This window comes from Piliocolobus tephrosceles, chromosome 7 (assembly GCF_002776525.5).
Source record: "Piliocolobus tephrosceles isolate RC106 chromosome 7, ASM277652v3, whole genome shotgun sequence".
NCBI lineage: Eukaryota > Metazoa > Chordata > Mammalia > Primates > Cercopithecidae > Piliocolobus > Piliocolobus tephrosceles.
In genome coordinates, this window is record NC_045440.1 from 56,515,211 (window position 1) to 56,534,295 (window position 19,085).

The 19,085-nt window shown below is 40.6% G+C and overlaps 2 long non-coding RNA genes across 2 annotated transcripts in view; both read right to left on the reverse strand.

Annotated features, from left to right (window-relative positions):
- Positions 1-5,826, reverse strand: part of LOC113225154 — a 40,586-nt gene extending 34,760 nt beyond the window's left edge. The window contains exons 1-2 of the long non-coding RNA XR_003309782.1: positions 3,896-5,826; positions 1,285-3,583 (exon numbers count right to left, since the gene is read on the reverse strand). This is a non-coding gene — a long non-coding RNA (uncharacterized LOC113225154). The remainder of the gene's footprint in view (positions 1-1,284; positions 3,584-3,895) is intronic.
- The window catches only part of LOC111521070, a 52,426-nt gene extending 40,808 nt beyond the window's left edge, over positions 1-11,618 (reverse strand). Inside the window, exons 1-4 of the long non-coding RNA XR_003309781.1 lie at positions 11,486-11,618; positions 11,104-11,196; positions 9,471-9,591; positions 7,329-7,451 (exon numbers count right to left, since the gene is read on the reverse strand). This is a non-coding gene — a long non-coding RNA (uncharacterized LOC111521070). The remainder of the gene's footprint in view (positions 1-7,328; positions 7,452-9,470; positions 9,592-11,103; positions 11,197-11,485) is intronic.
- Between the last annotated feature and the right edge of the window lie 7,467 nt (positions 11,619-19,085).

Here is a 19,085-nt window from a genome sequence, read left to right on the forward strand (position 1 = left end):
GCAGGAAGATCATTTGAGACCACCCTAGCCAACACAGCAAGACCCCATCACTAATTTAAAATAAGATGACAATTCTGCTTTTAGTCTGCATAGAAATCTTTGTGTTTTAACCAAGAAGAGAAAAATCACCTAAAAGCCATATCTCCAGGACAGAAATTTAAAAGATACATCTAAAAATCACCAGACATTGGCCAGGCTTGGGGGCTCACGCCTGTAATCCTAGCACTTTGGGAGGCTGAAGCTGGCGGATCACTTGAGGTCAGGAGTTTGAGACCAGCCTGCCCAGTATGGTAAAATCTGTCTCTACTAAAAATACAAAAAGTAGCCAAGTGTGGTGGAAGACACCTATAATCCCAGCTACTTGGGAGGCTGAGGCAGGAGAATCACTTGAACCCAGGAACAAAGGTTGCAGTAAGTCAAGATCATGCCACTGCACTCCAGCCTGGGTGACAGAACGAGACTCTGTCTCAAAACAAAACAAAAAATCACTAGACATTTCTATAAATAAGTAATAAGCCTTTGCTACCTGGGGCTCTTGTGACTCATGACCTAAGGTTGTGCTGTGCTGTAGGTGTGTCAGGTTCTCTTAATGAAGCTCATTCATAACCATCTCCCTCCAGTCCAGTGGGTGCCACACTGACCAGCAGCTAGACCTTCCCTTGTAGTATCAGGCCCTGTTCCAAGGCCTGGACAACCTTCTCCAGTAGCCTGATAATGCTTATACAGCTTAATTTTAAACACTCAAAATCAGTGAGGATCCCAGTGCATTGAAAACAGACAACACCTGTGAAGCACTCATCACATGCCAGGCACTGCTTCAAAGCACAGTACATGTCTTCCTTTTTGAAATCCTCACAACAGTTCTATAAAGTCTTGTTAAGTGTCTATTACGTGCCAAAGCATTTCTATATGCATGGAGGATGTGAAGAAAATTTAGAGAATCACAGTTCTGAAGAGGTTTATATTCTACTTAAGAAGCCAAGATCAAAGAACAAAACAAAAACAGAGCAGGACAAGCTGGCACAATATTTAATTAAATGATGTCGTGGGGGCTAAATGTGCAAGAGGAGCTTAGAAAAATGAAAGCTTCGAAGGGCTAGAGCTGTCTTTTCAGTATGAAATGTCTATAAATTCTGTTGTGGACAGAATTAAATGATTTTGTTAAAGATCCATTATTCCTCATTTAATGTTTCAGTTTAGACTTTTAAAATGAAGCAAGAAATGCTAGAATGCTAAACTTATTAAGAAAAAGCATAACTATTGTATAGATGATTCTTAGCATACCTTTTGATTAGCCCGTGCGAATCTGCTGACCTGCTTTCCTTTCCCGATAAGAACGTGACGAGGATTGGGAAAGCACACGTTTACTTCAGTCCTCCAGTTGCTGGTGCCCATATGGGACTGTCTGTCCGTATTCCAACCAGTTAACAGTCATTTGTATTACTCTTGATCCATTTAAGAGTTAACAGTCATTTATATTATTCTTAATCCATTTAAGTTCAGTATCCCAACTTACTCCATGCCTCTGAACTTAGTGCCAGAAGTATAGCTTTATAAATCCTTGCTGTTCAGATTTATCAATTTATAAATTCACAGCACCAAAGCCATATATTGTGGAAGACTGACTTTGTTTGGAATCTCTGTTAGGAGTAAAAGGCAAGCTCTCTCTTTTTTCTCTGTATTTCCAGATGGATTTGATATGGAAGTGAGCTTCACACTGGTCCATCAAGCAGTTGTGGACCAGAGTAAATTCACTGGGAGGTGTTGGTCTAAAATCCTCCTCTTGCTTTTGGCTCATCTAGGTATTAAGTTATTTAAGAAGGCAGAGGCTGGCACTAATTACATAAGCATGTTTTTAGAAAAGTTATTTTCTTCATAATTTTAAAAGCAGGGTCTCTTTTAATAAAGAAAGCCAAAATTCTGAGATACTTGAGGAGATTTACTCAGAAAACTGATGAGCATGGATTTGCCTGTTCCTCATAAAACCCACTCTTTTCTATAAAGCAATGCATTTAGATCCTCTACAAAGCAGAATCTGAGGTGAGGATTAAGGTGCTAATACTTTCTTTGAGAAATGCAAGCCCAGGGCAGTCAGTGAGGGTGAAGTAAAAAGAAGTGTGAGGCAAGTGAAGCTGAACCACAGTGTGATGGAGTGTGTTAGTGGCACTGCAGGGGCTACTGCTTCCATTCAGTGTCAGAGAAACACTGCAGGCTGCTCCACAGCACATTCACTCATCACACATGATTTTCCAGAAGGTTGCAGAAAGGAACTGCATTTTAGTTCACAGCAGAGAGAAAGGAGGGGAATGTGGGCACCAGCTTCCACTCATCTCTTGTTTTGCCATTGCCAACATTCAACATTATAGGATTCTTCACAAGGGTGGTGAAATGAAGAATCCTATAACACAGAACAGGTGCACAAGGACAGTAATGTCAGAAGCAGACTGCTTGGCTTCCCATGTTCCCTTGCTTACTGCACATTTTCTAAGTGCAGGAATCTAGACTTTCTGTTATTACGCAAGCTATCCAAAGTCGTTACGAGAAGTCTTCTGCTTATGTTAACTAGAATTGGTTTCTGTTGTTTGCAACCAAGAACCCAGACAGATTTGGCATATTTAAACAAGGAAAAAAGCAAACCCAGGAGGAAGTAACGGAATTCAAAAAAGAATAGTAACAAAAATAATATGTTTCCTGCAGTGACATCTGGCTTCCCCATACATGCTCAACTCTATCAATAAGCATCAGAGAGGAGCTGTGTGCACTCAGAGTCAATGTTGTTTCTTTGTCACCTGGAGTCAAAGTGGAGACCACACACTGGAATATGATCATGTGGAGCAGACAGATACAGGAGAAGGCAACATGAAGCAGAGGCAGAGATTGGGGGGATGTGGCCACAAGCTAAGGCAGCTGGGCAACGGCCAAAAGCTAGAAGAGGCAAAGAACAATTCTTCCCTAGTGCAGATTTGCCAACACCTTGATTGTGGACTTCTAGCCTAGAGAACTTCTAGGCTAAAGAATAAATTTCTGCTGTTTGAAGCCATCCAGTTTGTGGTCCTTCATTATGGCAGCCCTAGGCAACTAAGACACCCATCAATCCTACTCCCAGGTAGTTACCAAAGTGAAATAATAACCTATGTTCACTTAAAACTTGTAGGGAAATATTTATAGAAGTTTTACTCATAATAGCCAAAAACTGGAAAAACTCCAATGTCTCTTTACTGTGGGATGCTTAAACACACTGATAGCTTTGTACAACGAAATACTGCTCAGCAAGAAAGGGACAAACTAGTGACACCCTAGTTTGTCCCTTTCAACAACATGGATGAACCTCAAATGTATTATGGTAAGTAAAAGAAGCCAGACCCAAAATGCTACATATGGTATGACTCCATTTATATGACATTCTGGAAAAGGCAAACCTCTGGAGTTGGCAAACAGAAGAGTGGTTAACTAGGGAATGGAGTTGGAGAAGGGTTGACTACAGAAGTGCCTCTGAGGAATTTTGGAGGTGGATGATTCAACAGTTCCGTATCTTGCTTGTGCTGGTGATAGGTTCATGCTGATACATTCAAAACCTATAGAACTATACATCAAAAAGAATGAATTGTATTGCATGTAAATTAAAAATATGTTTAAAAATGTGTTTAAAGACTACCCTGATAAGTTATCATGCAGAAGCTGGTACCAAGTACTCAGGAAGATCACTCGAATGCACAGTCTGGAAACTCATTTTGCTTCAGAAAAATCGTTGAGGAGCAGATACATTATTTTTACTGTCATTTAATGCCATCAACCAAAAATATTTGTTGAGGGACAAGGTTTACCTAAGACATGCTAAAAAGTAGATAAAAGGTTTTTAAAAGGAACAGTCCTGACTGGGCATGGTGGCTCTCACCTGTAATCCCAGCACTTTGGGAAGCTGAGGCAGGAGAATCACATGAGGCCAGGAGTTTGAGACCAGACTGGGCAACATATCCTGGACAACATAAAAACATAGTGGAGACCAGCCTGTCTCTACAAAAATTAAATAAACAAACAGTTAATGCTCTTAAGGCACTAAAACCCTAAAGAAAACTAATGTGAGGTAGAACACAAATACGTCATTATGACAAGCCGAAGGAAATGTGATCTCAAGATTTGCTCCTGACTTATTTTTTACTTCTGTGCATTTTATGGCTTTTCTTTCCTTCTTTCTCTTTTTCTTTTTTTCTTTTTCTTTCTTTCTGTCTCCTTTTTTAAGAAAAAAGTGTACTTCATAGTGTTTTTTTAAAAAGAGCTTAGAGAAAACAGAAAAGAGAATGAAAGAGAAGAGATTTTATAAATTAAGAAAATTCAAATAAAGGAGGAAATTTTAAAAAACACACCCTCCTACCCAGAATGGACAGCAGTCAGTGGAATGTGAAAACTGCTGAGGATCTCACTTGACCAAAAAGAACAAACAAATAAAATATGCAGTTTATAAATCTTGACATGCCTTGAAGTCAATTATATCCCTCAGTCAATAGAAGAAAATAAATTTAAATTGTTATTCTAACTCAACTGTGAAAGAACTGATTGGAAAGGTGAAAATTGATGAGATCTTAAACAGAAAGCTAAGTGAGGGAATTTTGAATATAGTCACTTCTGACTTTAGATAAAAATAGGCACAAATCTATATCTGGAGGGTCTAAAAAGAAAGACGGCTTAAAAGGAATGAGGGATTCAAAATATAAGTTCTCACAATATCAGCACCAAGTATGGAGAAATGGAAAGGCATATATCAAAACCTATGTAGTTATATAAATTGCCCAATGGTAATCTCAATGTTTAATAGAACATTTATGAAACATGGAAGAAAATGACAAATATCCAACAAGTTCCAAAATGACACAATGTAGAACTCTTGATCATCATTCCAGGCTGAAGCACCAAATGAGGCAATGATGCCAAGGACAACGTGTTAGTCTGGGTTCTCCAGAGAAACAAAACCAACAGGAGAGATAGAGACAGAAATACAGAGAGAAAGGGAGAGATTTATTATGAAGAACTGGGTCATGTCATTACAGGGACTGGGAAGTCTCACAGTCCACCATCGGCCAGCTAGAGACCCAGAATTACCTGCCGTGTAGCTCCAGTCTGAGCCGGAGGCCTGACAATCCACAGAATTGATTGTGTAAGTCCCAGTCCAAGTACAGGAGAAGACCGATGTCCTGGCTTGACAGCAGTCAGGCAGAGAGAGCAGTGCTCCCTTACCATCCCTTTTGTCCTATTCAGGACTCAGTGGCTTGGAGGAGGCCCACCCACACTGGGGAGGGACAACTGCCTTGTTCAGTCTACAGATTCACATGTTAATCTCATCCAGAAAGACCCTCACAGACACACCTAGAATAATGTTTGACCTAACATCTGGGCACCTAATGGCTCAGTCAAGTTGACACTTAAAATTAACCATCACAGACAATAAAAGAGTCTTTTTAAACATCAGTAAGAGGAGAGGGACAAACCCATGCTTGGTGGCATGGTGATGACCAGTATGCGACAGGAAGGGAGGCAGCTCTGGGGCAGGGAGAGAAGGCTGAAGCTGGAATCTCCCCTGGGTTCCCAACTACTGACAGGACCACTCATAAATTCCTTAACCTTAGGGAGCCCATTTCTGTTTCTCTATAGATATGTAATCATCCCATATATTTTGCAATAGAAATCACTTCTACTTCACAGGATTATTAGAAAGGGGTCATGTCTATAAAGAACTTAGCATATGAAGGTACCCATGAAGTATGTAGATACTAAAGTTTTCACAACAGAGCACTACATAACAAATTTCAAACATTTAATAACAAATGAACATTTAATAACAGAGCAAAACAACTTACTTTTAATTTAGATTTCATCATCTTCATCAGAAAATGGGGCTGGGCAGCTGGGCATGGTGGCTCACACCTGTAAACTCAGCACTTTGGGAGGCCAAGATGGGAAGATTGCTTGAGACCAGGAATTTTAGACCAGCCTCGCCAAGATAGTGAGACTCCCACCTAAAAATTTTTTGAAACAAATTTTAAAATTTTTAAATTAAAAAAGAAAGTGGGACTGGGCACAGTGGCTCACTCTTGTAATCCCAGTACTTTGGGAGGCTGAGGTGGGAGGATTGCTTGAGGTCAGGAGTTCAAGATCAGTCTGGTCAACATATTGAGACCTGTCTCAAAAAAAAATTGAAAATATTTTTAAAAAGAAATACATAATTTTTTAAATTAAAAAAGAAAGTAGAGCCAGGCACAGTGGCTCATGCCTATAATCCCAGCACTTTGGGAAGCTAAGGCAGGATGAGGATGAGTACTTGAGGTCAGGAGTTTAAGACCAGCCTGGGCAACATAGTAAGACCCCATCTTTACAAAAATAAAAATAAAAATTAGCTAGATGTGAAGGCACATGCCTGCAGTCCCAGCACTTAGGAGGCTGAAGCAGGAGAATCACTTGAGTACAGGAGTTCAAGGACGCAGTGAGCCAGGATGATGCCATTGCACTCCAGCCTAGATGACAGAGCGAGACTCTGTCTCTAAAAAAATAAAAACAATAAGGAAAAAAAGTCTTAAAGCTGGGCACGGTGGCTTACGCCTGTAATCCCAACACTTTCAAAGGCCAAGGCAAGCAGATCACTTGAGGCCAGGAGTTCGAGACAAGCCTGGCCAACATGGTAAAACCCTGTCTCTACTAAAAATACAAAAATTATCTGGGCATGGTGGTTGGTGCCTGTAGCCCCAGCTACTAGAAAGGCTGAGGTAGGAGAATCGCTTGATCCGGGAGGCAGAGGCTGCGGTGAGCTGAGAATGCATGACTGTACACCGCCTGGGTGACAGAAAGATGCTCTGTCTCAAAAATAAAATAGAATAGAATAAAATAAAATAAAATAAAATAAAATAAAAAAGGCTTAAAACTAGAAAATTATTAATAAACCTTCTTCAAAAGATTTGATGCTTACGATACATTTGTCAAAACATGATACTTTCCTATTGCTTTGGATGTTTTCAAGTCTCCAGGTCCCAATGAAATAAACTTATAATTTACTAATATTCCAGGAACAATGAGCAGCAGTCCAGGGATCAAATTTCCAAGGGGAACTTCCCACATTTTCAAAAACGGGCAGAGTGGATTCCGAGAATGTAAGAACAATTAAGAAAGGAAATGCAGATATTGAGTGCCAAGTGAGTCATTTTCACATGTAGAAACCCTGCTTAGAATACTTCTAGCTCTGTTGATCAAGCAGATGGTTTAATCACTTAAGGAAGGAAGAGGTGATCAGCTAAAACCAGCATCAATTCGCTAAGGAGTTATATATACCACACTTATCTCACTTCTTTTTTGGAGGATGTGAAATTAATAGCAGATCTGGGAGAACCATATGCCAAATCAGGAAGACTGGGAGCAGGCAATGTTCGTGGCTCCAGCAGGTGGGCGGGCAGTCAATCCACAGGTACCTGAGGTTGAAGATGAAGGATAAAGAAGAGACTCAGGATAGGGGACTCCATGTTCAGAACTAGGGTATGTGGAGCCTGGGTCAAAGCTAGAAATGGGGTATACACACTGAGCTGGGCAAGTAGCCTAACTGGTTTCTGAGATGGAGATTAGCATGCAGAGGGTTACGGGCTCTTGATCATGAGGGAGTGAAGGAGGAGATGTTGAACTACAGGCCTCTACCTCCTGATCCCCTGGGGAGGTCTGGAGTGGGGTGGCCCTTTAAAGATGTCTTAAATTGGGTAAAGAGCCAGGCCTTTGCTCTGCTCCCCATGGACCAGTCACTGGATATGAACTGCATGCCTGGGGAGTGCTGTGCCCTTGGGTAATGCTGCAGCCCCTCAGCAGAGAGCAGGGTCAGGGAATCTGCAAAGCTCTGAGCCTGCAGCAACTGGGGGCAGAAGCGCCTCGCCCTTTAGGCGACTGGTATGCCTGATGCTGGATCTCCATAACACCCAGGAAGGTCATCTACAGCCCTCCTAGGTCACCAGCACAACTGGAATTAGAGGCAACATTGGTAGTGGTGGAAAAGTCACAGGCTTTTGCAGAGTTCAGCTCTTTGCTAGCAAGTTGTTTAACCTCTTTGAGCTTCAAGTTCCTTCTGTGTTTACAGAACACTTAGTTTGAGGATTAAAAGGCATAACACGTAAAGCACCTAGCACCGAGCCTAGCATACAGGAGGTGCTTAAGAAATGTTAGTTTTCTTCCCCCAGACTCTAAAAAGGGTAGAACCTGCAAGTGGAAATCAGGTGACTTGGGAAATAGAGAGAAGCAGGATACAGGGGCTTGAAATCAGGCTGGGTCAAATAACATTCAAAGGAAATCTCTATTGGCAGGATGAAGGGGGCACACCAACCCTTTTACTAACAGCTCGGAGTGAGCTCAAGAGGAGATGTCCATATGAATCTTTAGATGAACCAAAACTTTAAAAAACATCACAATCAAAAGCAAGATGTTAAAATAAATACATAAATTATACTGAAGAAAAGAAATTTCAGCATGTTGGATGGTAAGAGTCAGAGAGATAAGAAGGTCAGAGGTAAGAACCAGAGATGAGAAAGAAGGACCCAGAGGGTCCTGGGCGGGCACAGAAGCAGTGCCCAGGGAGGTACACACTGGCCCATGAAGCCAGTGGGTTGTCACGCGCTGTTATGGTTTGGCTGTGTCCCTAGCCAACTTTCATCTTGAATTGTAGCTCCCATAATTCCTTCGTGGTGTAGGAGGGAACCAATGGCAGATAATTGAATCATGGGGTCGGTTTCCCCCACACCGTTTTAGTGGTAGTGAATAAGTCTTAGGAGATCTGATGGTTTTATAAGGGGAAACACCTTTTGCTTGGTTCTGTTTTCTCTCTTGTCTGCTGCCATGTGAGACCTGCCTTTAGCCTTCTGCCACGATTGTGAGGCCTCCCCAGCCACGTGGAATTGAGTTCATTAAACTTCTTTTCCTTTATAAAGTAACCAGTCTTGGGTATGTCTTTATCAGCAAACTGAAAACTGACTAATACAGGTGCTAAATTAAATATTAACAGGGAAGCCAGAGATGTGACAGAAGGCAGGAGAAAAGGAGGCTGTATTCTGTAGAAACTGCGCTGGGATCGTCTTCCAGAACAGGCCCCATTGTCACCCAGTTTGCCTCTGTCCCTTACTCTCTCTCCCTCGAGTTTATAGGACACCCCCCATTCTCCCGTTAACACTTAAAGAAGCAAATTAGGAAAAAAGTACATCTTCTCATCCACGAAGGAAGGGATGTGGGTTGGGAAATGTGAAGGCCCTACTCAGATTCCAAAACTCAGTGTTTATAGTTTTCGCAATTTGAATTTTATGTGTATGGAAGTACAAATTTTTAAAAGACTCTTGGTTATTACATTGAATCTGGGGTTGCTCCTTCAGAACACAGGAATCTAGAAAGCACTCTTTCTCTGTCACTGCTACCACGAAATTCCTCCCATTTCAGAAATGAATTTTTTTTTTTTTTGTCACCTTGGGTTCGTCTGGTCCCTGCTGTCTTTTTTTCTCTCCACTCTCATGTCATTCACCTTGACCCTTTCCTTGACTTTTTATCCACTGGTACCTTTTCATTACCAAGTTCACTTTCAGTCCTCTGGAAGAAATCAAAACATTTGTGTGATGTCAAATTAACTTTGGCCTAAAGGCTTTTCCGTACATAGCAAATTGCAACCTAACTTAGTGTGGAAACTGACTGAATCCCAGCGTGGAGTGTGCATCTTAGCCAGTCTCAGGCAGCCAGCTCTTCCAACTGTGTTCCAGTAAGACAGACACCAAGCTGACCTATCATCATGAATCTGGCTGTCTCTCTACCTCACTTCAGTTTTGTGCATATCACGTTTGTCCATCTGGCTGTTAATATAATCCCCACAGGGGTGGAGCGTTCTGAACCATTTTTGGTCCAAACTGCTTCCCAATTTTTGAATGGCAATTAAAGCCAATTAAGATCTGCAAAACTAGGTTTATTGTAATTTTGCCTTTTAACAGTTTTTGCCATCTAAAATGTCTATTCTGGTCACACCATTTTATAAAAGTAGAAGGGCAGGAAAAAAACAGTATGGCAGATCCTTAAAAAAAAATAAAATTTCCATATGATCCAGCGACCCCACTTCTGGGCATATACCCAAAGAATTGAAAGCGGGGTCTTGAAGAGATATTCGCACACCCATGTTCATAGCAGCATTATTCACATTAGCCAAAAGGTAAAAGCAATCTAGGTATCCATCAACAGATGAATGAATAAAGAAAATGTCATATATCAGTACAATAGAATATTATTCAGCCTTAAAATGGAATGAAATTCTTACACATGCTACAACATGGATGAGCCTGGAGAACATTAAGTAAAATAAGCCAGTCACAGAAAGACAAACGCCATATGATTCCACTTATATGAGGCACCTAAAGTAGTCAAACTCTCAGAAGTAAAAACAGAATGATGGGCCGGGCGCAGTGGCTCAAGCCTGTAATCCCAGCACTTTGGGAGGCCGAGACGGGCGGATCACGAGGTCAGGAGATTGAGACCATCCTGGCTAACACGGTGAAACCCTGTCTCTACTAAAAACTACAAAAAAAACACTAGCCGGGCGAGGTGGCGGCGCCTGTAGTCCCAGCTACCCGGGAGGCTGAGGCAGGAGAATGGCGTGAACCCGGGAGGCGGAGCTTGTAGTGAGCTGAGATCCGGCCACAGCACTCCAGCCTGGGCGACAGAGCGAGACTCCGTCTCAAAAAAAAAAAAAAAAAAAAAAAAAAAAAAAAGATGGTTGCCAGGGCTAGAGGAAGAGGAGAATGGAAAGTTGGTGTTCAATGGTATGGAGTTTCAGTTTTGCAAGGTGAAGTAGGGTGTGACATGATCCAAAGAACCAGTAACTGTAGCACATTCCCTCCTAAAAAGCCAAGCAAAGAAGAAGGCATTGATATGAGAAGGGATCTTAAGCGGGGTTAGCATTTAGATATTCAAGGGTCCTTGTCTAATAACTGCTCTATCCAAGCAGTTCTAAAAGTCATATTAATGACACAGCAAAGTTGTGCAAAGTTGTGCACAGCCTCTCCCAGTACAAATACAGCTGAGTCATACTGTCTGCCATGCTCTTGGTTCCCTTCTCACCTGGACAGCTCTGACCGGAGATCTCACCATCCAGCATACATGGCTCTTCTTGTTCCAAGCTGAAGATGACTTCTGGTTTGGGAACTTGACATCCTGTTAACAGGAGATGACAGAGGACTTGGTTTCAGAGGCCATACGATGAAGCATTCCATTTGTTTTCCAAAAAAGTTCACTGGGAACAGAGGAATATTCACACGACCCAAAAGAGATTATTAAGAACATGGGACAAAATAAGGACAAAACCATTACACACTTCAGATGTCCTGCAGTCTTTAGAAGTCCCACATACCTCAGAAAACACAGACTTCAGCAATTCTACTGAGAAAAAAAAATACACTCAATTAGGTGCTGCCTACTGTGTGCCCAGCAGAGCTGTGCTTACCCACTGAGATCAAGTTGAAATAGTTTTCCAGCATCACTTCTCTGTACAGGCTTTTCTGAGCAAGGTCTAATTGTTGCCAGTCATCCCTACTGAAGTCTACAGTTATGTCCTTGAATGACACTGATTCCTGTAAAAACAAAAACAAACCCTTTCAATGTGAAGGATCAAGATTACAGAAGGAAACAAGACAGGACCTTATTCTTTATTTTTTTTATTTTTAGAGCAGGTCTAGAGTATCCTTTATTCTACAGTTAGCTTAGTTTTACTATTTTTTTTAAATTATACTTTAAGTTCTAGGGTACATGTGCACAACATGCAGGTTTGTTACACATGTATACATGTGCCATGTTGGTGTGCTGCACCCATTAACTCGTCATTTACATTAGGTATATCTCCTAGTGCTATCCCTCCCCACTCCCCCCACCCCACACAAGCCCCAGTCTGTGATGTTCCCCTTCCTATGTCCAAGTGATCTCATTGTTCAATTCCCACCTATGAGTGAGAACAAGCGGTGTTTGGTTTTTTGTCCCTGCGACAGTTTGCTGAAAATGATGGTTTCAAGCTTCATCTATGTCCCTACAAAGGACATGAACTCATCCTTTTTTATGGCTGCAAAGTATTCCATAGTGTATGTGATACAATATACTATAAAGACTTCTACAACTCAATGACGATGAACAACATAATTTTAAAAATGGGTAAAACACTTAAATAGACATTTCTACAAGGAAGATATACAAATAGTCAACAAGCATATGAAAAGATGCTCAACATCATTAATCAGTAGGGAAATGCAAATTAAAACTACAAATACTACCTCACACCCATCAGGATGATAAAGAAAATGTCTAAAATTGATTATAATGATGGTTGTACAACTGAGTGAATATACTAACAATCAATACATGGTACACTTTAAATGGTAAACTGTGTGGTGTATGAAGGGGAGGGCTCCTTTTTGGCACTGCCATTTCCAGATGAGATGCAGTAGCTTGGCAGTCCAGTGCTTCTTTCAAGAATGAACTGTAAATGCCAGATGCAATACTTGAAATCATCTGTTTCAAAGCACTGGAAAGCTGCTGAGGTAACAAGAAATATAGGGGCTAAGACTGGAGAGGAGAGAACACTGAAGATTGAAGCTGACTTACTCAGTCACTTGGACAGTGGGAGCATTTACCAATTCTGGGTGTGGACAAAAGCTGGATTCTCGTTTTGTTCTGTCTACTGGAGAATGCAGTAGAAGGCTGCAGCTGGTTGACAGAGAAACTAACATAACTCAAACACATGGCCATTTTCCCCTCAGGATATTTACTGAATTCTAGCATATATAGGGCAGAAGACTAAAACTGTAAGCAAACAGCCTTTGAAGAGCAAAGCAAAAGTCTAGTATCTGTTAAGAAAATAGTTGGGCATCTATCAGGAGGAGGGTCTTTAGAGGACAAAAGGACTCTCAGCTGAAAATTCTCAGTAGCCAAGGTTATCCAGAGGTAAACTAAGTCTTAGCAGAGCTTCAGCCCAGCCTTGATTCAACACTGTGCCTGAATGGACGTATGTGTTCTCTCTTCCCTCCTTTTGCTGACATAAGGAAAGATGAATCCTCTGTGGAGAAAGATAACACCATCCAGGTCCTGTTCAACTTTTCTTCCTTTTTCTTCTTAGACAGGGTCTTGCTGTGTCATCCAGGCTGGAGTGCAGTGGCACAAACACGGCTCGCTGCAGCCTCGACCTGGGCTCAAGCAATCCTCCTGTCTCAGCCCTGCAAGTATCTGGGACTACAAGCTTATGCTACCAGGCCCAGCTAATTTCTCCATCTTTTGTAGAGATGGGTTTTGCCATGTTGCCCAGGCTGGTCTGGAACTCTTGAGCTCAAGTGATCCACCCGCTTCAGTCTCCCAGGTATGAGCCCTGCCTACAACTTTTTATACATGGTGTTTAAAACAAACAAACAAACAAACAAACAAAAAGATAGGACCACATATCCAAAATCAGAGAAGGAAAAAATTCGATAGAAACAGTTACACAGAGAACGGGAATTAGATGAAAAGATGACTATCTTTAGAGAATTGGTTTTAATAAAGAATCAAATGGAAATTCAAAAATTGAAAAATCTAATATTTAAAATTAAGAAGTTCTTATACAGGTTTAACAGCAAAATACAGAATTTCTGAAATGCAAGAGAAGTAAATAGAAAATATCCAAACTGCAGCAGAGATTTTCTTTTAAAGAAAAAACCACAGGAGCATTAGGAACATTTGTGACACAGTAAAAAGGTATAACCTATCAGAGTCTGAGAAGTTAAAGAGGAGAGTGCAGGCAAGAAGTAATATTTGAAGAAAGTAATGGCTATGAATGACATCAACCCTTAGGATTCAAGAAGCTCTTCAAATACCTCTTTACAAAACTGCAAATATTGAATATGCAAAACAATAACAGTACTATTCTGGGAGGTTTAAAATATATGCAGAATTTAAATTCATGGAAATAATAATGCAAAAGTGGGAGGCAGCAAATAGAATTAAAATGTTTTTAGTATCCTAGCATTATTAAGGAGATAAAATAGTAAGTTCAAGATGGATGTTTTAATATCTAGGGTAACAAATAAATAGTAAAAGAATTATAACAAGTAAACAAAGGAAAAAATTAAAGAGTACAAAATTATGTAATATAAAAAGTCAAGAAAGCAATGAAAAAATAGGTAGGTCAAATAAAAAAGGCCGGGCGCAGTGGCTCACACCTGTAATCTCAGCACTTTGGGAGGCTGAGGTGGGCGGATCACGAGGTCAGTAGATCGAGACTATCCTGGCTAACATGGTGAAACCCCATCTCTACTAAAAATACAAAAAAATTAGCCAGGCGTGGTGGTGGGTGCCTGTAGTCCCAGCTACTCGGGAGGCTGAGGCAGGAGAATGGTGTGAACCCGGGAGGCGGAGCTTGCAGTGAGCCAAGATTGCACCACTGTACTCCAGCCTGGGCAACAGACTGAGACTCCATCTCAAAAAATAAATAAATAAATAAAAACTAAAAAATAAAAACTAATAGTAAGGTAGTATATATAAATTCAAGTATATTAGTAATTACATTAAGTGTAAATGCCTTAAACATTCGAGTTAAAGGCAAGGTTTGAGACTTCTGGTTCTAAAAAACAAAACAAAAGAGTGCATTTCACCCCATTCCTCCTGCTAATTACCTAAAATCTAGAAAAATACATAAAGCATCTATCAGAAGACTAACTGGTGGAGAAAAGAAAGTGAACATAAGGACTTAAAAAACAACACAGTAGTGAGTTCCCTAGGATTGCTTAGAGGGAGAGAGGGAGCTCCTACATATTGCAAAATGAGCACTAGAGGAGCTTGCAACCTGGAAGAACCAGTGAGCACAGACAAAAAAGGCCTCCCCAAAGCATACATTTTCCAGTCAAATAATTTGAAATAGGGCAGCATTACAGGATGGGCCCTTTTGATTACACATACCTACAAAGTTCAGAAGTACCCAAGAACACCCTCACTTCTGACACCTACTGCAAGCAGGGGGATTTCCCAGGATCACCCGTACTTGACACCAATTCCAAGTCAGGGGTCCCAAGACCACCCTCAGTTTCCATAATTCACTGGAAGAACTCACAGAAATTAGAAAAGCCATTATACTCATGGCTATGGTGTTATACAGTGGCTTTACAATGAAAGGATACAGATCAAAATCAGCCAAGGGAAGATGTGCTTAGCACAGGGTCAAGGAGAGTTCCAGGTGTGAGTTTCCAGTGGTTTTCTCCCAGTGGAGTCATATGGACAGCACTTACTTCTCCCAGCAATGATGTGTGATGATAATATGCATGGAGTATTGCCAACTGGGGAAGTTCACTTGAGTCTTGATGTCCAGAGTTTTTACTGAGATGTGATCATGTGGACATGAATGACTCCAATTGTGGCTGATCTTAGTCTTCAGCCCCTCCGGAGCTGATATTGCATGGCCAAAGGTACCCCACTATAAACCACATGTTGGCATAGAATATTCAGTGTGGCCCAAAGCTCCCACTGTAATCGCATTGTCATTATATACCATCTTACATGGCCCAAGCAAGACCTGCAAGACTTTCCAAAGATTTAGAGGTTACCTCCCAGGAGCTGAGTGCAAAAGCCAAACCTCTCTTTAGGCAACGTTAATCCTTTACTGCACAACAGTATACTTGAGGTGAAGACTACAAAAGATGCATCCTTTGCCTTCTTCACCAAACAATGTGACTCCAAGATGGTGGGGTGGAGCTCTCTCAACCATCCCAACTACATTAGCTCAAAGAGAGGTAGCACCCCTCTTGCCTCTCCAGCAGGCATTATATAGACTGTATTGGCTAACCCTACCCCAAATTAAGTGAATGACAGCAAAGAAGTACCTACTTTCTCCTTCCAATAGAGAGTGGAGGATGGACTATGGAGAAAGTCATAAAAAGGGGTTCTTTAAAGATGTGTATGATGCCCTGGGCACACCTATGAGCAGCCCATGTATAAAATCAATCAGAATCAACATAGAAAAAAGCTTTCAGGGCTGAACTAGGGTAAGGGATACTGTCCAGGTTTCAAATTGCCTTCTGGGTTGCACAAAAATGAGGGAGACCAAAGTAGAACTGCAAAGACTTTCAAAACTTAAGTTGAATTTGAACTACAGCCCATAAAAATAGACCAAGACACGTACTCTAAACCTAAATGTGTTGACAACTGCTAAAATAGAGGATTTAAAGAGAAAACAGAATCTCATAACATGATATTTAGAATGTCCTGAATAAAGCCAAAATTATTCATCATCTTAAGAATCAAGAAAATCTCAAATCAAACGAGAAAAGAGCATCAACAGATAGCAACACTCAGATGAATCACATGTTGGAATTATTTGACAAGGATTTAAAGTAGCTAACTAAAAGTGTTGCAACAAGCAGCTGTAAATAGTCTTGAATCAAGTGGAAATATACAAATTCTCAGCAAAGAAACAGAAGGTATGAGGAAGAACAAAATGAAAATTTTAGAACCAAAAAATACAATAAATGAAATTAAAAACCTCACTGGATGATCTCAACAGCAGAATGGAGATTCAAAGAAAAGAATCAGTTACCTCAGTTACGTGTAAGATAGATAAATAGAAATTATCCATATCTGAACAACAGAAAAAATAATTGGTGAAATGATTGTTTCATCAATTCCCTTGGGCTGTATTGAGCCTAAGGGACCCAGTGGGACAATAACAGAACAGCCAACAATCATTTCATCAGTCCTAGAAGGAATGAAAAAGTAGGATGGGAGACTGGAAAAAGATTTGAAGAAATAATAGCTGAAAACCTCCCAAATTTGGTAAAAGGCATAAATGTATAGGTTCAAGCAGCTGACCAAATCTCCAAAAGGAAAACCTCAAAGAAATCCATGTCTAGATACATTGTAAGATTTACAAAATCCAAATTCAAGAATAGAACCTGGAAACAGTCAGAGAGAAATGACACATTACCTGTAGGGAAAGGGCAATTTGAACAAGAGTGAATTTCTCATTAAAAACCACAGATGTCGGCCGGGCGCGGTGGCTCAAGCCTGTAATCCCAGCACTTTGGGAGGCCGAGACGGGTGGATCACGAGGTCAGGAGATCGAGACCATCCTGGCTAACCCGGTGAAACCCCGTCTCTACTAAAAAATACAAAAAACTAGCCGGGCAAGGTGGCGGGCGCCTGTAGTCCCAGCTACTTGGGAGGCTGAGGCAGGAGAATGGCCTAAACCCGGGAGGCGGAGCTTGCAGTGAGCTGAGATCCCACCACTGCACTCCAGCCTGGGCGACAGAGCGAAACTCGGTCTCAAAAAAAAAAAAAAAAAAAAAAAAAAACCACAGATGTTAAAAGGAAGTGGCACCATATTTTTCAAGTGCTGAAGGGAAAGAGCTGTCAAAATTGAATTCAATATCCAGTGAAAATAAAATAGGCTCTGTTTAAATTCTCTTAAACTTAATTCTGAGGAATTACCTGCCATTGGTAGTTAAGAAAGACATCTGAAAAAAATAAAAATAAAAAAGGAATTAACTGCCATACATTTATTAAGCATAATTACTTAGGTAATTCTTAGGAATTACCTGCCATATATTTACTAAGCAAGATGTTCAGAACTTTATGTTGTGAACATCTTCACAACTTTACACAATACGCTTCAAGACATCAAAGAACTTACAACAATTGTCTCAGAGATTATAAAGGGTATAAGAGATGCGCAAAGTATAGCATGACCCCAAATAGAGAGAAGAAAATTCTACATGGAGTGTAAGACTAAGTTCTGTAGAGTTGATGAAACTTAAGCTTAGTCTTGGGAGATGACATGTTTAATGCAAGCAGAGTAGGGCAAAGTGATTTTGAGCAAAGGTATAAAGACAGGAAAATACATGATAAAATCAGGGAACTACAAATTAGTCTGCATAATGAGAGGTCTGTATGCAGTGAAGGAAAGGTGTTTATGAGAAAAGATGATTAAATTTGTGTTAAAACTGCCAAGAAGATGCTGGTGAGATTGTGGAGAAATAGGAACACTTTTATACTGTTGGAGGGAATGTAAATTAGTTCAACCATTGTGTAAGACAGTGTGGTGATTCCTCAAAGATTTAGAAGTAGAAATACCATTTGACCCAGCAATCCCATTACTGGTTATATACCCAAAGAAATATAAATCATTCCATTATAAAGACAAATTCATGGATATGTTCATTGTGGCACTATTCACAATAGCAAAGACATGGAATCAATCCAAATGCCCATCAATGATAGACTGGATAAAGAAAATGTGGCATATATACATCATGGAATACTATGCAGCCATAAAAAGGAATGAGATCATGTCCTTTGCAGGGATATGCAGGGAGCTGGAAGCCATTATCCTCAGCAAACTAATGCAGGAACAGAAAACCAAACACTTGATGTTCTCACTTATAAGTGGGAGCTGAACACACGGACACACGGTGGGGAACAACACTCACTAGGGCTTATCAGGGAAGGGTGGGGGGTGGGAGAGCATTAGGGAAAAGAGCTAATGCACGCTGGGCTTAATACCTAGGTGATGGGTTGATAGGTGCAGCAAACCATCATGACACACGTTTACCTGTGCAACAAACCTGCACATGTACCCTGGAGCTTAAAATAAAAAATAAAAAAAAGACTATCAAGAAATGGCATGGAGAATACATTTGAATGAGCAAAAGCGGAAGTCTAGGCAATATTTCATGTGAAAGAATAAAACACCTAAGTTGGGGGGAAAATATTATTTAACAGGAATACAGAAAAAGAAATTGGTGTAGATAGTAATTAGAATTGATAGATGCAGTAAGAAAAAGGAGGGACTAAAGTGAAATTCTCAATTATTCGTTTTGTATACTCTGACATTATGGTGTCATATACTGAAGTAGAGACTGATGAATGGGAAAAGGTTGGAGAAAGGGAACCAGATAAAATCACTTATGTTTTGCACATATTGAGATTACAGGGTTTAAACATGTAGGCAGGCATGTTTAATCCCTGTAATTAACAGGAAGGAAGTTAGACAGGAAGTTAGGCAGAGGCCTAGAGTGAAGATAAAGATTTGGAAGTCACCA